We start from the raw sequence: 26,389 nt of genomic DNA on the forward strand, positions 1-26,389 counted from the left end.
CACAAAAATCAGGAAAATGCTGCTTTAGCACTTCTATTTAAATACTCTTAACTGTATAATTAGTCTACACTTACCTGAAAGCCCCTCCTTAGAGACATAGATTATTATAAACACATGTTAATTTGCTTTTTTGTAATTTTGCTAGAATTAGCTTTTCAAATCTGCAATACATATTATGACCTTAGCAAAGCTTGTCTTAAGTGTAAATACAAAAATGGCTTTGTGGTTTGAATTATTTGCAGTAACAAATGCTTCTTATCATTGCTATAACAAATCACCACAAACTTAATGGCTTAGAATACAGCAAACTTATTATCTACAAATCTTGAGGCCAGAAGTCCAACACAGGTCACACTGGGCTAAAATCAACATGTTGTCAGGGATGCATTGCTTCTGGAGGGTTGTTAGGGGGTTCAAAGGATTAAGGGGCTCATCAAAGGAAAAGATATGACCATGGGGGCAGTAATGCACAACAGGCTATATTGGGTGGTACTTGGACTGGGTTGCATGAGGAGGAGGCCCCTTACAGTATGAGATGATCCAGAGGCTTGGGGGCAGCCATCCAGAGGGGGACAGAGGAATAAAAGGGGAGCTCACTCGTCTAGGTGATGCTGTGCAGCAGCACAGCGGGTGGCGGGGAGTCTTTGGATCAGAGAGCTCCAAAGGGCAGCAGTGGCTTGGAGCCTTATAACCACAAGGCTCTAGCTTATCAATGGTCAGCAGATGCTAGGCATATTTTCATCGGCTATGCAAAGCAGTCAGGCTCTACATGGATAAAATTCTGCTTGTTTGGGCTATTTTTAAAATAATTGTATAAAATTTGAGTTTGGTGCTGGCAGGCTTTTGAGTTAACAGGTCTCAACCGTAGAGAAGATACAAACAACCTAGGGGCCAATACACAGAGGCCAACTTTGTCTCATTTATATAACAGTGCTCTAGGGGAGATTCTGATTTCTTGACTTTTCCAACTTCTAGATGCCACCAACATTCCTTGGCTCATGGTGCCCTTTCTCCATCTTCAAAGCCACAACATTGCATCTCTCTGACCTCTTCCATGGTCATGTCTGACCACAGCTGAGAAAGGTTCTCCATTTTTAAGAGCCATGTGATTAAATTGGGCCCACCTGAACAAACCAGGGCCCTCTCCCCATCTCTGGTTTCTTAATCACATCTGCAAACCCCCTTTGCCTTATAAAGTAACATATTCACAGTTTCTAGGGATTAGGACATGGGCATCTTTGGAAGTCATTACCTTCCCTACCACAAACAGCAATGGTTTTCTGTGACTCTGAGAGTATTTCTTGGTCACTATAGCATGTTCTATGCACATTCAGGGCAGGCCAGAAGTGTCAGGAGGTGAATGCTCCAGGAGTGGCCCTCAACCAATGAGAGCTAGAGGTTAGTGGCCAAATACCCAGTTTCCTCACCCACCCAAGTCTGAGTTTTTCAGAGGTTTGCACCCCATGTGCCAACAACAATGATCACTCACTGATCATTCACACACCCTTTCTTGACTTTCCTCCTTTCCCTGTCCCACTTCCCCATTTCCTTACCACACTTCCCATATTGCCTCCCATATAAACCTCTTGCGTGCAACTCGTCTCAGGGTTGCTTTGGAAAAAACAAAAGCAAATTAAGGTGCAATGCCTCCTGGGCCAAGAGCCTGATGACAATCACAGTCCATTGAACCTCATCTTCTTCCTCCTTGCCAAATATCAAACATAGTAAGTGTGGAAACAGAGAGCTAAGAATCTAGAAGCAACAAGTGGCATCCCTGAGGGCAGAAGGATGGTTTTTCCAAATGACAGATGAATAACTACATTCTATCTATTGTACCTTACAGTTGGCATTGCTAAAATATTTCTGTGCTACTGGGTTTCTCAAGCAACAGTTTTCATAATACAATTTTATTGCTTTATGTCCCTAAAATCATGCCTGTGCCTTCAGCTCTACTACTATTGAATAAAGGCTATTGTAGTAGAAATCTTACACTTTCTCCTTTTACTATCTAGCTTTTAATTGGTGTAAGATTCTTCGTGGTGACTTGAGCTGTAGTTATTTCAACAAAACTGGACTCATGAAAAGATCAAACTGAATGACGGAGATGTCTGGTGCTTCTCTGACATTACACCAGAGAGACATAAGTTTGTCTAATCACAGTACTAATTTGTCTTCTATCGATGCGATTCTTGTTTGTAACAAACTCATTTGGAGACAAAACGCTTAAGTGAAGCAGAAATTATTTCCCAGCTGACTAATGAAGTATCATCAAGTGTAACCATTTAGAAAATAAATGATTCTGGCTCCATGCAGGAGTGGATATAAGGAAATGGCCCCTGTCTTCTTAGTTTTCACTCTAAGCTGCTGTACAACCCTAGAATTCATTTCTTCAATAAATATCTTTTGAATGTATGCTTTGTACAGAATTTTGCATTGGATAAGGGCTGGTGAGGATATGAAAACTGCTTGAAGCCTGTTTTCACACAATTTTAAAGATCAATAAGAGGAAAAAAATTTCTAATATAGTGTACAAATTTCTAATATAGTGTAGAAAATGTTCACAACCATAACAGAGTTATAGTTGGAGCTGTGGCAATTTCTAGGAAGAGACAGCACAGACTACTTCAGCTCTCATGGAGGGGAGATTCTCAGGAAGGAAGCAGCATTTGTAAAGTTTGTTTTGTCTTGGAATGTTAACTGTAAATTTTTCTAAACTCTTGTTATGAGTAATAAAATAAAGATTAAATAATTGGGTAATGAAAACTATACTCTTCAAACTACACTCTTCAATGCTCACCAGAAGGGCCTCACTGATTTATGTCAGATGAATGTGGAGAGCCTCCCACACAGAGACGGTCAAGATGAAAGTGAAAGTCAGTGACATGGAAGCCTCCTTTGATCTAAGGCAGTAATTCTTAACCAGGGTCTATTTTCTCCCTGCCCCTGGGGACATTTGGCAATATCTGGAGGCATTTTTGGTTCTCACAACTTAGGGTTGGGGACTGTATGTGCTCCTGGCCACTAGTGGGTAGAGGCCAGGGATGCTGCTAAACATCCCACAGTGCACAGAATGGTGCCCGCAGCAAAGAATCATCTGACCTAAATGTCAATAGTGCCAAGATTAAAAAACTCTAAGGTTGAGGGGGAGGAGAGAGACACGCTGGAACCTCCACCTCTGCTGCTACTCCAGCGCTGGCCGCCAGCCCGCTTCCAGGGAATCTGAGGGAGGCCTACGCCCCGTCGCTGCCACCACGGTGGCACTGGCCTGGCTCACAGACATCGCTACCGCCACTGCGTTGTCTGCGACCAGCCTCGAGGGCCACCGTCCTCCCCCAGCTCCTCTGGGCCGGGCAGTGGTCTGAGCCAGTGGAGGCCAGGCGCCCCAGGTGGCTGGAGGGAGCATCTGCTGTCTGAGAACGGGAATTCTCTTCACCAGGATATGGAGACTGTTCAATCACCAAGAGCACAAAGTTAACATTATTGGGCTGGCTAATGCAGGGAAAACTACTATACTTTACCAATTTTCTATGAATGAAGTTGTGCATACATCCCCTACAATAGGAAGTAATGTAGAAGAAATAGTGATTAATAATACACATTTCCTAATGTGGGATATTGGTGGCCAAGAATGTCTTCATTCTTCCTGGAACACTTACTATACTAACACGGAGTTTGTGATAGTTGTTGTGGACAGTATAGACAGAGAGAGGATTTCTGTAACTAGAGAAGAACTCTATAAAATGTTAGCACATGAGGACCTAAGGAAAGCTGAATTGCTCATTTTTGTTAATAAACAAGATGTTAAAGAATCTATGACTGTAGCAGAAATCTCCCAGTTTCTGAAACTAACTTCTATCAAAGATCACCAGTGGCATATCCAGGCATGCTGTGCTCTTACTGGGGAAGGACTGTGCCAAGGACTTGAATGGATGATGTCACGACTTAAAATTAGATGATTTCTACTGACCTCTTCTCATAGACTTTGTATAAATGAAGTGAAAGCTGCAAAAATTAATGGTTTAGATATATTTATAACAAACTGATTTAAACTTTTTCTATAAGAAGAAAAATTAAGACCACTTATTTGAAATCAAAGATGAAGTGTCACCTTCCAATTTGCTTCTCATTAGTTCCTTCCAAAGTAAGTTATTAAAGCTGTGATTGACATTTTTCTCATAATGAATCCTCTCAGGACATTGTGTAGCCAGTGGTAAGTAAAAGGGAGAGGAAGACATTTTGAACTTCAAGAGCTTTATTATCAATATAACCCTCCCTAGTTGAATGTTCTCTTTTTGTTCCATTAAGTCAAAATACAAATCAGCACAGATATTCAGTTTCCAATATTTTAAAATGTAATGCTACTTATGAAAAGTATTTTGTATAAGGTTATGTATGTATTGTGTATATACCTCACATTCAAGTTAATGGCTTTGATTTATGTTCTAAAGGAAAGCAAATAATACGAAATTAATAATATCCTTAGTTATAACCATAACGAGATAAGTACTGGCATTGGTGTTAAGTGCCATTTTGTACTCTTCTGTTATGTTCTCTGTATTTTATTAACCAATCCCCAAAATCATTGAGCTGCTCTTTAACAAAAAAAAGGAAAAGGAAAAAACTTGACATTGTATACCTGTTTTTTTGTTGTTGATCAATCACACACATGGAAATATAATTCAAGTGAATGGAGTATCTTATCAAATTCTTGACTTAGTATTACTAATGGGCAGAATTACACAATGAGCAATTATCAGATTATTCCTTTTATTGGTCCTTATGACATCTAAATTACTGAATAAGTTATTAATCAGTTAATCATAAATTGTGATTAAAATGATTAAATGAATTCTAAGCATTAATCAAAACTGTGTAAAATATGTCTACCTAGAGATGTAACACTCTACAAATATCAGTAAATAATTTAGCTATTAATTTAAGCATTAAATTATATGTCAAGTAGTCAAAGTGAACTTGAGAGTAAAAGGTATATTTTCCGAGCAACATTGATAATTTCTTAATTTGCAAATTTTGTATTGCTTATTTTAGGGCTTGGGATAGTTTGAGATTTTTTGTTTCTATTCTTGTATCTTCTTCTACCACATAAATACATTGTTTGACAATTATAGAATGCAAATATTTTTAAATGCTTTTAAGAATTTGATATAAAAATTGATTAGTATTATTTGTACTAAGAAGTAACTTGACCCAAAATACCGTTTATGTTTGCTTAGGGTATTTTTTTTCGATATCTGAAAGTCAAAGGTATTTCTGTCACAACTGTAAACAACTTTATCCTAAATGTGTTAAAACATATTCTTGGGTACTCTATCTGTATATCTTTGATGCCCTGAAAGTCTAAAGGCTAATCCAAACTGGCATATTTTAGAATATTTAAGAAAAAAGGGACCCTACTTTTTATACCAGCCTTTTAAATTCCATGAAGATTCTGGTGAGGAATAATGACAAAATTTTGAAAGTTCCCTTCTATAAAATATAAAATACTCAGTGTCAATCCATAGGAGATCAGTATTTAACATTGGATGTTTTATATTTTATATTTATATTGTTCAAAATGCAAACATAACATTTAATATTTGTCAACATGCTTTTTACAAAAGTAAATCCTATATTGCTAACAAAAAAAAAAAAACAACTCTAAGGGACAGAGAAATGCTATGCACAAAGAGGACTGGAGTTTTGAGAAAACCTGCTTATTAATAAAGATGTTATTCTTGTTGAGAGTAATTAATTGGAGCTAATACAACCCAAAAGACAATACAGCCAGAAAAGCCTTTTAATTAGGAATTTTCTTCTTTTGTAATTGAGCTATTTTACTTTATATAAAGTTCTTTTATTTACACTAGATAGCAAATAAGGGATCCAAAATATGATTTTTGCACCAGTAATGAACAGGGGCATGAATTTTGTTGGGTGTATGATTTAATTGCTTTTCAAGAAGTTGACGTGGGTGTAAAAATTAGGAGGTTAAACTATTGAATGTTCTCACTTCATTTCACTGTATCTGCTGCTGCTGGGTTTTTCCAAGAGCAACAGAAATCACACCAGAAATGAGCTCTGGTATTTTATAGAAACAAGGTAACCTACTAGAGCAGGGTTCTCAATCCTGGCTACACATTAGAAACACTTGGGAGCTTCTTAAAATTTAAATGGCCAGACCTCACTTCAGACCATAAAATAAGAATCTTTGGATGTAGAGGCCAGATATCTTGGGTTTTTAAGGTTTCCCAGGTGATCCCAATGTGCAGCCAAGTTTGAGAATTGCTCTAAAGCCTCACTTCTTAAAATGTCATCAGTTGACCAGCAGCATCAGCATCACCTGGAACTTGATAGAAATGCAGCCTCTCAGGCCCCCCTCGGCCCTGCAGAATCAGAATGTGCATCATAACAGGATTCCCAATAGAGTCACAAGCGCATTAAAGCTTGAGAAGTGTTGTTCCAGGACATATTACCAATAGTCTTTTTTTAAAATGTATGCATATTACTATATGCATAGTCTAAAACAAGCACACTATTAAGACATGGAAAAATGCTCCAAAGCTTTAAATAAAATTTTTAAGTTGGGAAGAAATATTAAGTTTGTTACTATGGCTGCATGTGTTTTTCACTAAATTTGATTTATTTTTCACTGTGAAAGATTTCAGCATATATAATAATCCTATGTTGCTTGTTGTTTTGTTTCTCTTAAGAAGAGTAAGCACTAGCTATGCAGTAGCCTAGAATTATCATGCGGGTGTGCTGGGAATCAAATGAAACCAGATGAAACATCTTTTTCCTGTAACTCTGAGAAGGTTCCCTTTTAGTGCTGTGTTCACATACACAAGCAGGAAACAATATGAAATGTCATGCAGCAGAATCCATGCCAGAGTGAGGAGCTTCACCTTTGTTAACAAGATTAAACTGTGCATGCATGTATTGTAGTAAAACAATCATTCTAAATAGCCATACAACTTTATTCTGGAAAGCACAAAATGCTTTAAATTATGGCAGTTTGGCAGTGATATCTCCATAGGGAGTTTATAAGGTTTGCTGAATGTTGTACAGCCAGTTCCTGGCTGCCAGACCTCAGATGCTTTAATTCAGCATAAAATCATCAAATGCTCTTTCACACTTCCTGTCTTTTAGGACAGATTGATGAAAAAAAAGAAAAAAACCTTACAAAAATCCTTGTCATAAAGCCAGCCTTCTTCATCCCAGCCAAGTACACTGTGAACATGTTTCATTATAGCACTCTTTTCTGTAATAACTTTGCCACTAAATTCCTGTCCTCTTAAAAATATATATACCTTTTCTCTTCAAGACATGCAAATAAAAATATGAAAGAGAAGCATGGCATAGAGACATAAGCTTAGGGCCAGCAGTACAGCTGGCTGAATCCAAATCCAGGCTGGTACTGTTTTTGCCGGGCAATTTCAACCCATGGTCTATCTAGCCATTCTGAGTCTTAGCTTATTCATCTGTAGAAAGGATCTAATAAAGCCCTTTCTCATGGGGTTGCTGTTAGGAGTAAGCAAGATTATGCATGTGAAAAAATGGTGCCTTGCACACAGCCAATACTCATTAAATATTTTCTTTCTCTTCCCTTCACTTGTTTTATTAAACCATCAGGAAAATATCATCAGAAATTTTCTAAGCAGCAGAGGCTGTTATACATCTTTCAATCTGCAATGCTTGTCATGGTGTCTGATACACACTAGGTGTTTGAGAAATGTTTGCTGAGTTAATTTTGAGTTTCTTCTCAGGACTCATAGCTCAGGGATCTTACAGTGGAAAACCACCCAGCACTAAGTCATCAGAAGCCATGCCATTTCTTATGTGGGACACTTTAAACATGGATAGCTATGTCTGCTTAAGAATCCAGCCCACGGGCATCTGATTTCTAGCCCAACACACAAATTTGTGGGAAAAGGAATGGACTGCTACTTGCAATCATATAATTGAGTTATTCATGTAAACTTGTCTTCTCACGCTCATGGGAAATGTCATCTGACTCTAATTTAAATTATCCTATATATTAGCTTGATTAATTTAATTGCTCATTGTTTAGTGCATAGGAGACTCACAACTCACAAATGGATTATGTTAAAATCAAACATAATAAATGCAAGCATTTAAAAGAGAATAGAAAAAAGTCGTGGCTAAGGCTTAACGGAAAGTGGCAGAAATCAGGAGGGAAGAGAACCTCATAGAGGGAGCTGGAATTTGAGCTGAGGATGGAAGGGTGAATTGTAATTCATCAGGCAAACAAAAGTCAAAAAGAATCACTGGACAGAAAGAATAGCACATGGAAAGGCATGGAGACATGAAAAAGTTTGGGCCATTGAGGGAACAGAGAGTGGCTAATGTATAGGATATGTAATGAGAAATGATGGAAAATGAAACTAGAACAATCCATTAGGGTCTGATTATAAAAGGCCTTGTAATTTGTGCCAATAGGCTCTGCATTTTTATTCTAGAGGCAAGCAACTCAGGGTAAAATTTTATCCTGGAGGCAGTTAATGGATAAGCAAAAAAATGAATTCAGAAACTTTGAATACTAGATTTTATTTCTTGTAACAGAGGGTTTTGTCTCCTGAGAAATTTTTGAAGACATAGAACCATTTACTACTGTACTAGCTTCTTACTAAATAAAATCCATTATTAGGACTCTTCCATGCAAGTGGACACCTCTCTTTTAGATTTCTCCATGACTAACACATTTCTGTCATCTGGTAGCTGCACAGTAAATTTTGATGAATGAATAGTGACAGCAAAGAAAACAATTGGGGCCATTTAAGCAGTACTTTTCAAACTGGGGTGTGATTGAGTTGGGGGTCATGAAGTCAGTTCAATAGCTTACCCCAGAATTTTTGAAAAAAAGTAAAAATTAGGACAAAGAACAGAAAATATCAGAACGCGTCCTGCTTTGGAAAAATAATTACTACTTTGTGAAACTTTTGTTTCCATTAGATATATTAATGTGTGTAGAAGTATATGTATATATGTGTCCTGGTTGGTGATGGAAAATATTACCTACTTTGGGTAATAGCAAAAAAAGTTTGTGTGTGTCTATGTGTGTATTATGTATGCATCCTTAGATTGTTTTATCTTTTTGCAGCTTTACTGAGGTATAGTTGACAGTTAGAAATCATATAAATTTATGTATTCAACTTGATTTGATATGTATACATTGTGAAATAACCGCCACAATCAAACTAATTAACATATCCATAACTTAACATAGTGACTTCTTTCTTTAGTGAGAACACTTAAGATCTACCCTCTTGGAAAATTTCAAGTATACAACACAGTATTGTTAACTATAGGCACATTGCTGTACAGAACTTATTTATCTTGCATAACTGAAACTTAGCACCTCTTGACCCTCCCCCCCCCAGTCCCTGGCAAACACCATTCTACTGTCTGCTTATATGAGTTTGATTATTTTATATTCCACATATAAGTGAGATCACATGGTATTTCACAGCAAAAATGTTTTGAAAGGCAGGGCTTTCAGGGTGGATCAGGCCAGGTAAACAAGTTTACCAGAGCATTTCAGGCTTAAACCTTCTTGGATACTCTTAAGAAGCAGTCACAGATCTAGTGGTAGGAGTCTTTATATGGTTGCTATAATGATAGGGACAGGAGGTATTGCACTAACTATTGCACCTCCCTAAAACTCATTAAGCCCTTCACCTTTGTTTTACCAGCCCATAAACCCCACCTGAGTATTGTGATGCCCATGAGCCAGTGAGCTCATTAGTCAGTGACCTGTGTTTTCAGACTTGAACCTGTGTGATCCTCAGCTGGACACAACATCTGTCTTATTATAAGGCACACAGCTGAGGGGAAAGAAAGAGCCACCAACTCAGGAGTTAACTCCATTTTCTATGAAAATATATCTTCTTAGAACAACATAAGGTGTTCTCTATGCCTCTGATTACAACTACTGCATTGGCAAGTTTGAAAAAGAAAGGGAGGCAGACTCCCCATTATGTGCCAAGTACTGTGATACATACCTTCACACACACCTTCTTAACTAGAAACTCAGTTGGTCAACAATTAGATCAACAGATACCAGCATTATTTTCAAATTGTGACCAATCTCTGTCTTCTGTGTTTACTGCAATCAATCTTCCCTCTGGGTCTGCCAACAAATTTTCTGTCTGAAATTGTTAATCTGGTAACCATAATAATGAAGCAGAGAGAAGGGGATATCTTAGAAATGTACTACAGATACTCCACTAAAAACAAAAACAAAGTCTCATTTTATCCATTATTTTCCATTTTCCTTCTCCACCTTTTTTCCTCTTGCAAGAGCTGCTTACATGAAGCTATAGCTGAAGTGCTAATGAACAAACAAATGGTTGCAGGGAAAGTAGAAGAGAGCTAGGGCACAGATGATCTACAAAACTAAATAATAAGCCAGAAAAATGGAGCATAAACTGTGTTTCTGGTTCAGTCCACTGCTTTGAATGTCCTTCCGAGAAGCAATAGGAAAGTGCCTCCTGATGGTTTACAGTATTCACCTGCTTCAATAACTGCTAATTTTAAAACAGAACCTACAGTCCATATTCATTAAAGACGAGCTAGCTTACCAAGATGATTCAAAGTCAGAAGGAAATAAGATTGGCCAGAGAAAGCAGGTTTATAGTTTTTCACTTGGAGAAATATGTTTGTTCTGCAGCTGTGGAAAGCAATGATGTGATGGCCCAGAGATGTCTCTTTCCTCAGAACATGCCTCGCTCCCCCTCTGCTCGAAACCTCCTAGCACTTCTCCAAGTCACACCTGGGTGATTTCATCATGAACCTAACCTGTCTCTTCAAAGTTGGTAGGAAGGCAGCAAGAGACAGACCAAACAGAGATCTGATCCTTTTTATTGAGTTCTTAGTTCTTGACTTTATTGAGCCCCCTGCAGAAACAAACAACTCACAAAACTTTGACTGCAAACAGCATTGACTCTCCTCCATCTGAGCTCCTTCCAGCAGAAATTCAACAGTGGGAGGGAAGAGAGGAAAGAAAGAAGTGGCTATTTGGAAGGTTGATATTATTGCTTGGAGCCTCTAGGAGGCGTCCTCAAACTACAGCCAGCGGGCCACATGCCGCCGGCCTAGGACATTTATCCGGCCTGCCTGGTGTTTTTGCCACAGCTGTCTGTCCTGCTTAGCAGTTGACTCGTCCCAGGGCCCACCGTGCGCACTAACAGTCTGAGGGACAGTGAACTGGCCCTCTGTTTAAAAAGTTTGAGGACCCCTGCTTGGGTATTAAAACTGGATATAAAGACAGGCCTCCATGAACATTCTTTGTTGGTCTCTAAAAAGATACACATCAGTGCCTAATTCTTTACATGTTAGGTTACATGATACTATTTGGAAAGTTTTCTTACTATACATTATATATTTTATACACTCTATATTAAAATCTTCAAAATTATAACAGCAACAAGGGACGTGCTGCTTAATTGAAACTCTTAGAAATGATTAAATATTATGCAAACCAAAGATAATTGAAAGAAAAAATACACATGAACAGAAATAGTGTTGTGGTTGATTAGAGCAGGGTTTCTCAACTGGATTAGAATGACTAGAAATTTCCGAGAGGTTATGGAGGGCCATAGCTGGGCATAGCTTAAGGAATACATCTTTTCTGAACTCGGGTCAGCACCTCCAATGTGGTTTGCCCTCTTAGACTTATTACCTTAGCAATTTTTACACACACTTAGAAATTCCCACAAATAGAAGATACATAAGTGGCCACCTACTCCCCTAACCCATCCAGTGTCACCAACAAATGGTTAAATACTTGACCAGCTCTAGCAATGGGGGATTTATTACCTTCCAAGGTGGTATGCTCTATGTTCAGTCACAGAGTTGTTAAAAGTTCATGCTCATATAAAGTTGAATTCTGTCTCCCTGTAATATCAACTAATTGTTTCTAATTAGCTCCCTTGGAGCCATTAGTACAACTGTCAGTCCGAATTCACTCTATTGAAAACACTTGTCGTACGAGCCAGGCTCATCACTTCTTAAGGCCGGTATTTTTTTGTTCCTTCTATTCTTTTTCCTTCCATGGTGGGCTTTCAGGAACGTTCACCAACCTGGAAGGGTTTGCTTGCTCCCCACCTGCCCTCAGTCTGTCCTGTTTGTATCTCATAATCCTACCCCTTTTTCTAGCCAATGACTCAGAAAAAAAAGTCTATAAACTGGGATATCAGTGATATTCTCTCTTTCAAGAATTTGAACAAAGAAGGTTCTGATACCCTAATTAGATGATAGAGAACTTGAGCTGAACAGGTTCCCACAAAGTTGCAGCTAATGTGGCCTGGTTGGAACATGCATGAGTAAAGTAAACTGGTAGGAGAAGAACAGAAATAGGAAAGAATAACAGCCCCAAGATATTGAGAATAATCTCATTTTCTGACTTGCTCATTGGAGTTCTTGGGTTGGGTAGCCCTGCTTACACCATCATGCTAACATTTATTGAGCACACCCTATATACCAGGCACTGTTATAAGTTTTTCATGTGCTTATATCTCACTACATCCTCTCAAAAAATCCTATAAGGAAGATGCTATTATCTCCACTTTACTGCAGAGGAGACTGAAGCATGTAGAGGTTTGAGTGACTTACCTAGTTCTTACACTGGTTAGTGGCAGAACCAAGATTTACTAGGAATTCTGGTTCCAGAACCCAGGCTTCTCACCTTTATAGGGTATTACTTCCCTATCCTTGGAAACTCATGAGATTATCTTATAATAATTTTCTTATAGTCATTTCATAAAGACATTTCCCATTTGTTTAAGCTACCATGAGTGGGTTTCTGTCCTTTGTAACAAATCTTCCCTGATTAAGATGCAATATGATTGAAAGATACCAACTTGACAGAAACAGTGCATTCTGTGATGTTATTACAGAAAGAATGCCATCTAAATTTCCTTTAATTGCTCTAGCATAGCATTACCTCTTCCATAGTATCTGGTGGCCTGTGTGTTCCTTTACCATGGTAGATACCACATTATATTAAAGTCATTTGTCTATATTGGGGTTTCCCAACCTCAACACTGTTAACATTTGAGGCTAGATAATTCATACTTTCTGGTGGGGGCTGTCCTGTGCATTGCAAGATATTTAGCAGTATCCTGGCCTCTACCCATTAGATGCCAATAGAATACCTTCTCCCCAGTTGTGGCAATCAAAAATGTCTCCACACATTGCCGAATGTCCCCTGTTGAGCAAAATTTACCCCAGTGAGAACCACTGTTCTTTCTACACATTCTAGACTCCCTTCCCTAATCCCACACTGACTATAAGTGCAAGACTCCATCTGCTTTATCCTTGTTTCTTTCTAACGCTTGGTACATTATGATAATCATTCTTAATTGAAAACTATAGTAACTTGCATTAAAATGGCGTTTTGTAGTTAAAAATCTGGAGTACTGGTATATCTGTATCCATCTGGGTTTAGTCAGGAAAACAGAGACACTAAAAGTGTTACCAAAGTAAAGAGTTTAATACAGAAATTAAAGTTTCTATAAATGGGGTGGGGGTAACCAGGGAAAGGAAGGTCTAAAAAGCTATAGTTAAAAAATGGGACTTTAACATGAAGCTCTGGGTAGAAAAGCAGGTGTTCCCAAAAAAATCTGAGAACCCACCATGTCTAGCCACTAAAGTAAGATGGGGAGTCCACAGAAAGTTCTGGAATGCCACTGTGTCTAACGAAGCACCCCCACCAACTTCCCAAAATAATGGCTACTACCTCTTTTCCACTTTCCAAATCTTCTAAGTTTCCCTCACTGGCAAACCCTAACCTGGAACCAATTAAGAAAAGAATTCTGGGAAATGTAGTTGCTACCAGCCTTAAGGGGGTTCTACAGGAATGATGGTGCCAGGTAAACAACAGATAATCTCCCACACAATAACCACTTTGACACCAAATGTATGCATATGTATATATCAAGAGATTGAAGCACAATAATGGCCCGGAGAATTTGGCAGTCAGGATCATCCAAGTTAGAAAGCAAGCAAATGCTTGGTATGATTTATCATTGATGCTTTTGTTATTATTGTTTTGAGTTTAGCACTGAGTTCATCCTCTAATCACCTGTCCCCTGCAGTCTCAACGTTTACTTTGCACCCTGAACAGATGGCAAATGATGTTAATAATCAAATAGCTCATATTCCAGATGGAAGATGTTCACCTTCATGCTTCTTAAAATTTAGTGTGTCTTTTGAGCACTTTAGAGCAGAATTGATGGAAATTGCTAGGAAAGAATTTCCATATGCAAGGCATTGCTTCCCTCTTGAGGAATTGAAATATCACAACCATGTTATCAATTTCTAAACTACCCTCTAAGACTACATCTGACATTAAGTGAAAACATTTCTGCTTTATAGATTTTGAGAAGAAAACCAAACAACTATTTTTAAATAATTACTTCTAGTCCATTAAAAATATGATGTTGTAAGTGAGGTATGGTCCAAAGTACAGTGAAGTATATATTTTAGTATAGAAAAGTAGAATCAAAATATGCATTAAAAAGGTATAGATTTCAGAGAGTGCATGGCCCATGAAGTTTAAAAAATTTGCTATATGGCCCTTTACAGAAGATGTATGTTGACCCCTGGTCAAGAGACAGCAGCAGGAGTTATGATCTAAGAGATAAAGGGACATTACAAGGACTTGTGAGGTGAGAGCCACTGGAGAGTTTTGAGCTGAAGAAGATATGTCTTGACTTGCAATTAAACAGGATCCCTCCAGTTGCTATGTTGAGAATAGACATTGTTGTTGGGAGCCAGGGGACTATGTAGAAGACTATTGTGATAATTCTGCTGGGAATGATTCTGTTGAGCCACTAAGGGGTGGCTCAGACAAGCATGTAGTGTTGGAGGTGGCATGAAGTGGTTATATTCTGATTTGAAGCTTGAGCTTATTCCATTTCTTGACAGTAGATACGTTGTATAACCTCACACAGGTGCAAGAAAGGCTAGAAAATGCAGTCTCTCCATGTGCACACATGTGACCAGCTAAAATGGGGATTCTCACACAGGGGTGATTTTGCTCCTCCAAGAGACATTTGGCAATGTCTGGAGACATTTTTGTGTCACAATTCAGGGGAGGGGTGCTATTTGGCATCTAGTGGGTAGAGGCAGGGGATGCTGCTAAACATCCTGAAATGCAAAGCTCAGTTTCCAAAAGCAAATAATTACCTGGCCCCAAATGTCAATAGTCCTGCAGTGCTTAACTTAACCCTGAGCTAAAGGAAGATCCACCACTGTGAGAAAACTAAAAAATGGGTTTTGAGGATAACTAGGAGTCATAGCCCAACTCCTTATGCTGTCACCTCAGCCATTTGTAGGCTGTGGCAACATCAGTTCCAGGATTTCTGCTCATATCACAACTGAGTTCTGTTTGTTCTCCCTTGCCCACACATTTCCCCCTGTTACTGGGGATGTAGTTTATGCAGAGGCTTGTAATGCTAACATGTATGAGCAAGGCAAGGAAAGAGATTTTTTTATAAGATAGCTATATGGTACACAGCACCACAGTACAGGCATTAATTCGTTTTAAGAGATTTGTGAAGAGAATATTCCATTAATTAGAATTTCAAGACGTAAAATTGACATTTGGTAATAACCATAGATTTACAGGGATTTTACTTTCTTTGCCAAATCCAAATGAATGGCATATGAGTTCAAATACTCTAATGTTATGCAAATACACCTTAGTCTTTTGCTATGGGCAATACCTGATAAGGTCTAATTTATTTGGTGAAATATTTGAATATAACTAATATATACTGACTTCTAATTTACCTAGCTTTATTATTTTGAATTGCAAATAGATGCATAAATTAAAAAATGTTTATATTCTAGAGTGTCTGTCTATTCCAGTTATTTTCTTTGCAAAGAAGAAGCATGCATTTTCTTCAAAAATTGTTAATAGGGTAAATCTAAATTTCACACTATCTGGCTGCTCACTAGCTTAATACTAGGCAAAAACAATGGATAATATTTCAAACATAGATCATAAATACCTCAGTTTTTGAGTGACATTGTTGAGTTAAGGTTTGCCCTAATTTTAAATAAATCCGATATGCAAAACTAAGCCACATAATAAATAAGGAGATGATTTTTCATATTAAAAAGACTTCTTTCTACCATTCATTTAAGTATTTACTGTATATGTATTCTGACAAGATCAGGCGCATTCAGGGTGGTATGGCCATAGACTGTATATGTATTCAATGTGGGAAGATTCAGCCAAATATTGCCCTAAATACTGGAGATATCAAGATATGTGAGATGGGGTCCCTGCAGTTGAAAGTTACATGAAAGAGGCAGACAATGTAAATAGCTGAGTATAATATGACACAGTAGGTTCCATTATGGAGGCATGTATCAGATGCTACAGGAGCTAAGGAGAAACCTATGGCTCAGGTTTAAGGATCAAGCAAAGACATCCTGAATGATGGCAGAGTAAAATCTTGAAGGACATGAAGGAGCTCTCCAGATGAAAAGACATGATGGGTATTCTATGCAAAGGGAAGCACTTGAACAAAATCAAAGGTCATGAAATCCTATGAGAGAAGTAAGTATAAGACAGGACATGGGGATCCTCAAATGTCACACAATAAAAGCTTGGGCATGGTTATTAGGAGATAAGAAACTGTTGAAAAGTATTAAGACTGGGAATGGAAGCAGGAGGCTAATGGCATCTATTACACTACAGCAGAAGGCAGGGATAGCCTCATAATTTGTGGAGCCCAGTGCAAAAGAAAAGTGTAAGGACCTTGTTCAAAAATTATTACAAATTTCAAGATGGCATTTGCAGAGCATTAAACCGTGCACAGGACCCGTCTAAACACTTGGCGCTGTGTGACTGCATAGTATTCACACCCATGAAGCTGACCTTGGAAGAAGGTATTAGGGCAGGGGTAAGAAGAAGACATTAATACCTTTATTTGCATGCTGTCTAATCCTTGGTTGGAAAGAAAAGTCTTAAACATATTAACCAGCTACAAAGTAGTCTCAAGGAGACATAGTAGCCAGTATTATACTCACAAACTCAGAAAATAGCCAAATGTTCAATCTCTTTATTTTAAAGATGAGGAGATGGAAGAGCAAAAATTTTGAAGGACTGTCCCAAACTCACAAATTTAGGAGGTGGTAAAGATGTGAATTCAACCCAAGCCTTTCAGATTCTAGCCCAGTGATTCCCTCTGCTCCTCTGCAACATCCAGGTTATGGAATCTGAAGTGAGAAAGATGGGATGGAAGTTCTTTAGGGGGAAAGATTGATTCAGAGGCTGCAGAAAGGACTGTAATTGACAAAGAGAGGGATATCTGCTAGGGGACAATTGCTGTTTCCTCTCCTCCCCCAGGAAGCACCACTTTTCTGAGCCCTTACTCAGAATCAAGAGGATTGTTTCAAAACACAATTACTAGGTTACAGACAATGTATAGGAAATAGGGAATAGAGCTACAGAGATGACTTTGACAGGCTCCCAGGAGCTCATTCTCTAGTGAGTGAAGACAATAGTGGAAATCAGCTATCAAAATCCAAAGTCCCTGACCACCTATTCTTTAATATGAATGGAAAACAAAATTAAAGAAAATAATAATAGAAAGAAAAAATTAGTACTGAAAACTGGTAGGTAGATACAGAATCTTTCAGATTAGGGGAATCATGGATGATTTGCACATTGCTCACCAACTCTGGAGACTTCAGCCTCATCTGAACCCCAATAAATTTTTGTACACATCTCAATAATATATCTTATACTCTATTTAGTTCTCTATGCCCCCTCAAAAAAAAAATAAATAAATAAAGCACAGTGACCAAAGTTTAAGACTAGATCTTATTCATCACTATGCTTCCAGAGCCAAGTCCAGCATCTACCTTATAGTAGAAGATTCCTCATTCAATGTTATTAGTGATGGCTGATAAATAACGGATTGACAGATTTGGTATAAACTTCCAAGCAGAGGGCCCGGCTGTAGAGAAGTTTTCAATGCTTCAAGGTGAGAGAAGCAGGGTCAGCTATATCCAAGAGATACTTCTCCCATTCACTCTTCTTTTATCCCTCTGCCAATTTCTTCATTTAAGAAAGTAAGTAAAAAGTAGATATTAGGCCCTCTACCTGGGGTTAATTCTTATAGACACTACCATATAGGGTTTTACTCCTCACTGATTATTTTAAATTGAGATAACTAAACTACCTCATAGGACAGAGAGTCTCACTTTTCTTTTTTTTTTTTTTTTTTTTTTTTTTTTTTTTTTTTTGAGACAGAGTCTCACTTTGTTGCCCAGGCTAGAGTGAGTGCCGTGGCGTCAGCCTAGCTCACAGCAACCTCAATCTCCTGGGCTCAGCGATCCTACTGCCTCAGCCTCCCGAGTAGCTGGGACTACAGGCATGCACCACCATGCCCGGCTAATTTTTTGTATATATATTTTTAGTTGGTCAATTAATTTCTTTCTATTTTTGGTAGAGACGGGGTCTCGCTCAGGCTGGTTTTGAACTCCTGACCTTGAGCAATCCGCCCGCCTCGGCCTCCCAAAGTGCTAGGATTACAGGCGTGAGCCACCGCGCCCGGCGAGTCTCACTTTTCTAACCAGGATAGTTTTTGTTTGTATTCTTTCACAATTTTCACCTATCTATAAGCCTGCTCTAATATTTACTTGTAGAGACCATATTTTTTTTAGTTTAGATTATTTTATCCGATTCAATTATGAACACACTTGACTCTATGAAATGCAGATATAATAGAAAAAGTTAGGTATAAATCATTTTATTTAGACCAAATCATGAATTAAGTGAGTCTGGGTTTACTAGCTACCAGAAGATGCTTCTATAAAATGGAAATAGAATTATCAGGCAATAAACAAGGATTTATTAAGGACATATTGAGCATATATTAGATACATCTGAATCTAGTTTCAAAGAGATCACCCACTAATTTCTCTCTCTTGTATGGTTCAGATACTTATTTTGAAATGAAGCACATTTGTGTTTGGTGTTATAACAGAGAAGAAATTGAGGAGTAAATGTGATTCTCTGATGTGGTATCCCTGAGAATGTCATCATGTGTGACATTGGTGTCCTGCTATTACATCATTACTAAGATGAAGTCGAGATATTTTTCAAACAGGAGTTACTTCCCCTATCAACATGTCATTACACTACAGTGCTACTAGTTCTTCAGTGATGTGATTCCCATAGCAGGGTGGATATTGAAGTCTTAGGCAATGATGATATATCTCAGGTGGCTAAGAGAAGATAAAGGCAGCTCATTGCAGGGAGCACCACTGGCCAGACTCATTCACTCACATGTCTGGTGCCTAGGCTGGGAGAACTAGAACTGCTAATCAGAGTACCTACACTGGCCTTTCCATATGGCTTGACTTCCTTACAGCATGGCAGCCTCAGGGTGGAAGGACTTTTAATATGGTGGCTCAGGACTCCAATGACAAGTGTGCCACTGAACAGAGCAGAAGCTGTGTCGCCTTTTATGAACTCACATTGGAAGTCATACAGTGTCATTTCCATTGTAGTCTATTAGTTACAAGCAAGGCATAAGCCTACTCAGATTCAAAGGGAGGGGACATAGACCCCTACAGACCCCAACTCTTAGTAGGAGGAAATTCAAAGTCACATTGAAGAAACCACGTGGATGGGAGATATTGTTATGGCCATCTTTGACAAATATATTCTGCCACAGGCCCCCCTGTTTCCACAATAAGTCACATCCATCCAATACTTGCAAAACATACTTATCCCCTTTCCTAAGACCTCCAATATTAAATGCATACCTACAAAAATAGTAAAATATAAGGCTAGAATTTTTTTTATTATTGGTGTTTTATTTTCTTTTCTAGACAAGGGAAAACAATTAATGACTTATAAAAGGCTTTCATGGCTGAAATACTGATTACAAGCTTTGAACTAAACTATAGCTCAACCTGAAGAATGGGGAAAAATATCTGAAACTGTTCATCCAATAAGGGATTAATATCCAGAATATACGAGGAACTCAAACAACTTGACAGCAGACAACCAAATAATCTGATTTAAAAGTGGCCATAGGATCTGAATAAACATTTCTCAAAAGAAGTCATACAAATAGCCAACAGGTATATGAAAAAATGCTCAACAACACTAATCATCAGGAAAATGCAAATCAAAACCATAATGAGATAACATCGTACCACAGTTAAACTGCTGTTATTAGAAAGGCAGAAAATAACAAATGCTAGCAAGGATGCAGAAAAAAAGGAATTCCAATACACTTCTGGTGGAAATGTAAATTAGTACAGTCATTACAAAAAACAATATAGAGTTTCTTCACTACCATATGATTCTTCAATCCCACTACTGGGTATATATGCAAAGGAAAGGAAATTGAAGCAATATCTGCACTCTTGTGTTTATTGCAGCATTATTTACAATAGGCGAGATATAGAATCAACCTTCAACTCCATTGATGGATAAATGAATAAAGAAAATGTGGTATATATACAGAATGAAATACTATTCAAATTTAAAACAGAATGAAATCCTGTCATTTGTGACAACATGGATGAACATAGAGGAATATATATATATATATATATATATATATATATATATATATGTGTGTGTGTGTGTGTGTGTGTGTGTGTGTTAAGTGAAATAAGTCATGCACAAAAAGAGAAATACTACATGTTCTCACTCATTTGTAGGAGCTGGAAAAGTTGATCTCATAGAAGTAGTGAGTAGAAGGGTGGTTACCACAGGTTGGGAAGGGTAGAAGGAGGGAGAGATAAGGAGAGGTTGGTTAATGCATACAAAATTACAGCTAGAGAGGAGGAATAAATTTTTGTGTTCTATAGCACTATAGTAAACAATAACTTACTGGGTTTTTTTCCAAAGAGCTGGAAGGGAAGATTTTGAATATTACCAACACAAAGAAATGATAAAGGTTTCAGGTGATGGATATATTAATTATCCTGATTTGATCATTACACATTGCATATGTATATTGAAATATCATACTATACCCCATAAATATGTACAATTATTATGTGTCAATTAATACATATATTAAAAATTTTTAAATGTAGCTCAAAACTCAGGTTACCATCATCTAAGTCAGATAAGGCACCTCAAGTTAAGCACTTTGGGTAAAGTTCAATATGAAAACATGTAAACTAAAGAGACTAGTTATCTGCTCCACTTATTCAACAGACAATATGGACACATGCATAGGAAAATTGCTATAGACTCTCCCATTCAAAAGTATGGTAAACAAGAGGCATGGCAATCATTGTTTAATAGGAAGTCTAAAATCTGGAAAGGTCCACATTGGCAGATCCTTGATTGGTAGATATATCCCTTGGAGTTGTCCTCTCTGGTTTTTGGCTCTGCTCTCTAGCCTCGTAGTCTGCTATTTGAGTCATCTTTGTTTTTTCATAAGAAGTGACACTTATTTGCAACAGAGTAACATTTTTAACCTATTTCCTGTCCAGAAAAGATTAGAAGTCTAAAGACTTCCTTTCATTTTATAATCTCTTTGTTGTTTTCAATCCAAACAGATACAATTCCTTAAAAACTTTTGGGAGCTTCTTGTGTATCAATTTATAATTCCCTTCATTAGGCAAAAGCTATACCCACAAATCTCTTCAAAATAAGCCCATTTTAAGTTAGACAGGAGGAGTAAGATTTAGATACCTATTGTACAAAAAGTTGGCTATAGTTAATAATAATGTATTATATATTTCAAAATTGCTAAAAGAGATTTTAAATGTTCCCACCACAAAAAAATGGTAAGTATGTGATGTGATGGATATGTTAATTACCTTTATTTAATCATTCTACAATCAAACATATATCAAAACATCACATTGTACTCCATAAATATATATGATTATTGTCCATTTTAAAAAAAGATAAGCCCTTGTTACTTTAGGCTCCCTATGAGGCTGTTGTGGCCCAACACCATTAATATTCTTAGAAGCTGATTATTTAAAGGAGAGAATCTCCAAGGCAAGTTCTTGTTGGAATACAGAATTAAGAGACATGGAAAGTTTCAGGAGTTTTGCAGGGCTTTGCCTTGAAGGAATCTGTGAGCATGTTAGTTCATAGACCAGAAGCTGCTTAGCAACAAGGGGGACATATCATTGATTAGGGGCGAATGCAGGGCGACACCTGTCTCAAGACCTGCAGGCCAGCACCTGGAGCTTGTGCAAGGCAGAGCTTGGCATGGGGTCACAGGTTAAGGATTGATCAAAGAATGCCAGCCCAGCAGACACCTGCAGCTAAAATCAATTAGCCTCAAGGACAGTTCCTACTTCATTCCTGACCACATGTCTCAGTTAATGAGAAACTAGATAAAGAAATATATGGTCTCTATATTTCTGCTTTAGCTTTTCTGTTAATTGGCAGTTTTATCTTTAACTTGTATACTCAGCTAAGTCTATTCTTAACTTGGGACTTAAGAAGTTTATCTTAGAAAAATTTTATAACTGTTTGCTCATGTAGATAGAATTAATTAAGGGATCTCTAGAAACCTTTGGGGAGCCTTGAAACCTAAACGAATGACCTGTACACATAAACCTGTAACCACTAACAACTAATTACTGTACCAATAAATACTGATATGGGATTTCACTCACAGCCTGCTGGCTCATGGGAATGCTGGAGGACCCCTTCACTTTAAACTATACTTTGTCTCTGTCTCTATTATTTCCAAATCTCTTGTGACGATCCTGCCTGGGACCTGTTTTGCTGGGAGAGTAGCTAACTCCTGGCATGTTCTTATCTGTATAAGGCCTGTTGTCTGTCTGAAAGAGCTTATGAGGTGCTGCTTTAGATATTTCTCAAGCATTAACAAAGAATCTTATAGCCTCACCCTGGATATGGTATTCCCCTAAGACTCATACTTATTTGAGAACCCTTTGCAGGCTAAAAAGACTTATTCCAGATTCTTTACATTTCCTCCAACTTCTACTTGGACACTTAATAGCTTGTTCCTCAGTTCTTCTTCATCCTCTCTCAGTTTGATATCAACAGCTAAAAGCCAAGCAATATCCTCAATACTGTGCCTGGAAGTCTCCTTAGCTAGATCACCAGGCTTATTATGTATATTTTCTATTTTCCACATTACTACAGGAAATAGTGTTAGTAAACTTTCCAGTATCCTCTAGCTTTCAATAACAACTGCTTTCCTTTCCTCCCAGTTTTCCAACAATCTCCTTGAGGCCCTTCCACCTTCTGCCTCCTGCCTGGTACCAAAGGCTACCACATTTATGTTTTTTTTATACATTATCAATTATCTATGCAGCTATCTATTACTGCATAATAAATCATCCAACATTTTAGTGGCTTAAAACAACAACAAGCAGTTTATTGTCTCCCACACTTTTGATGTGTCAAGAATTTGGGAAGACCTCAGCTGGGCAGTTCTTGCTCTGGGTCTATCCTTTGGGTGCAATTAGACAGCAGCTGGGGATAGAACAGCTGGGAACTAGCCAGGCATCTTTCTCTCTTCATGTAGTCTCAGGGGTTCTCCATTTTATATTTCCACATGGGCTAGTTTGAGTTCTTTATAGCATGATGATCTTAGGGCAGCCAGATAGCTGACATGGTGGCTCATGGCTCCAAGCACAAGTTCCAGCTAACCAGGTTGAAGCTTCTTTATGTTTTATGACCTGGCCTCAGAAGTTACTTAGTGTCATTCTACTATATTGTGTTGATTAGGAGCAAGTCACAAACTCACTCAGACTCAAGGAGAAGAGAGATAGACCTCTTGTCTCAATAGAAAGAGTGTTAATAATACATTGCAAGAAAAGCACATGGGATAGGAGATACTGTTGTGGCCATCTTTGGCAAACACAATGTAATACAGGCTGTGACTTCTATATGGCAGATGGAAGCATACAGAGGAGAAAGAAGTGGGAACGAACTGCTTCTCTTCTATTTGCTTTGCCAATATGCCACTATGCCACCCACAGACCAGTTTGAAAGGGCTCTGTAGGATGAGTGTAGGGGATCCAATCACATGACCCAAACTATCGGGAGTTCACGACACCACCAATATAACTGGGTCCCTGGGAAGTGTGTGTTGCAAGAGATGGGAGAGATAAAGGTACAGACACAAAAAGTAAGGTGAAAGGGTGTGGGGAGGTCAGGGGACCACCAGCATTCCCATGAGCCAGGTGGTACTGACTGAAGTCTAGCACCTGTTTTTATTCTCTTTTTCATGTAATGGATTACAATGATTTCACTTGAAAAGCTCATGGGTTAGCAGTAGGGTGTATAATCTAAATGGGAACAAAGAGATCTTCTTTCTACTTTATCTAGTTCCTCATTTACTGAGACATGAACTCAGGAGAGAGACAGGAACATTGCCTCAGGCTTACAATAGCAAACTGCTCTTATTTGCTGGAGTGACATCCTTTGATCATTCTCTCCCACCTTCAGATTATAATTATAAATGGTCAGTTTGAAGACATCCAGGCTGTAGCCCTCAGGCTTTAAGGTGGTGTCTATTTGCAGATATCCCTGATTGGTGGAATGTCCCCTTCAAGGTTGAGCAGCTTTTGCTCAGTGAACTGGCATGAGGTTGCTCTTTGGCAAAGTCCTGTCCCACTCCTGGGGTTCTCATGTCTCAACTCTAACCATCAACACCAAACCATGGCTACTCTATAAAGTTTGCTTTGGAATACTCAGCTGACCTGCAGAATGATACTTATAATTTCATTTTATCCTCAGCATCAGAATAAGGATTTATTATGAATCCAAAATTATTTGCAAGTATTACCATATCTGGGAAGAAGTCAATGAGTATTTAAAAGAAGAATTTTAAGTGTCTTGGGTAATGGTTGATTTTAGCATAAGTCATCTTCAGTATTTTTATGCCTTGCAACAGTTTTAGGTAGAAAAGATTGCCAGTCATACATTAACATATAACAAGTCTATATCTCCAGGTGATATCTCTTCTTTTACAGACTGCCCATACAATCACCTATCCCATGTCTCCATTTGAATGTCTCAAAGGCACCTCAATCAAAACTTTATCTTCCCCTAACCTAATATGATACTCTTTTAGTGTCTTCTTTCTTATTGAATGGCACTGTTATCCATCTAGTACTTTAAATTGGAGGTTAACTTAGACAGCTTTTAATCCATCTCTAAGACCTATTAATTGCCCCCCATGTCTCAAGTTAGCACATTGCTCTCTACCTACACCACCACCCTAGTGCAAACCATTAACATGTCTCATCTTAAACATTGCTGTAGCTTTCAAACTAGCCTTCCTACTTAGAAGATTCACTTTTGCTTTCCTCCAGTCATCTACATTGTAACCAACACATTTATTTCAATATGCTAATCTGATTATCTCATGTAATCCCCATTAAAAGCCTACAATATCTCCTCTTGGTTCATAAAATAAAGCTCCATATAGACACAGTGGTTTACAAGGTCCTATATAATCTAGCCCCTGAGTCATTTCTGAAACCTGGTCTCACCTCACTTTCACCCTATATTCTAGGCCTCAATTACATCCCTCAATTGCAGTAAACTCTCCCATCTCAGACACTTCCCAATCCTGCCTTTATCTCTTTAATGCTTCTCATTTTTGAGATCTCTAATGAAGTACCACTTCCTCAGGGAAAAACTTATCTGTCAGATTAGACCATGTCTGCCTTCAATAGGCTCTCATAGCATCCTATAATTTTTCTCCAGAGCCCTTATCATAGTAATTACACATTCAGGTGATTTTATTAATGTTTGCCTTCATCTCAAGGTTGTGAACTCCTTGAAGGCAAGAATTGGATCTATTTTGCTCTTTGCTGGATCCTCAGCACATGGCACAGTGCTTGGCATCTCCGCAGGTCTTTTCTGACCACTCAATCTAAACATCTACTTCTCTGCCACTCACCTCTCTTTAAGTCTCTTGCCTCGGTTGTTTTTCTTCAAAGCACCCATCATTACCTCTGTGTATATGTGTGTGTGTGTGTCATGTGTATATATGCATGTATATATGTGGAGATTTATATGTTTGTGTGTGTATATAATTTGTTTACTTGTTATTGTTTTCACTTCTGTATCTCTACCACATAACTAGCCCATAATCGGTGCCCAATAAATATTTGTTAAAAATATGAAAATGAATGGCAGGTGCTCAAGAAATAAATCCCAAAAGTTCCTTCTTTAAAAATCAATGACAAAAATATACTGCATTGAAAAAGAAATGATACATTAATATGCTTTTTTTGTGGAAGAATTGCTTTTCACAATCTGCCCAAAATGACACTTTGATAGTTTTAATTTATTTCATCATATGTCATTAAGCAACAAGGGGATATATTTGGTTTACTTTATTTCAACTTTGTTGTTCTGCAAGACTCA

General features: G+C 38.0%; 1 protein-coding gene and 1 pseudogene across 1 annotated transcript in view; both read left to right on the plus strand.

Moving 5' to 3' along the window:
* The window catches only part of GLRA2 (glycine receptor alpha 2), a 193,856-nt gene that overhangs the window by 157,961 nt on the left and 9,506 nt on the right, over window positions 1–26,389 (plus strand). The gene's annotated exons all lie outside the window — the stretch shown is intronic.
* On the plus strand, window positions 3,370–3,962 carry LOC105882423 (ADP-ribosylation factor-like protein 5A pseudogene; annotated as a pseudogene).

The sequence above is a fragment of the Microcebus murinus genome, chromosome X (genome assembly GCF_040939455.1).
Source record: "Microcebus murinus isolate Inina chromosome X, M.murinus_Inina_mat1.0, whole genome shotgun sequence".
Lineage (NCBI taxonomy): Eukaryota > Metazoa > Chordata > Mammalia > Primates > Cheirogaleidae > Microcebus > Microcebus murinus.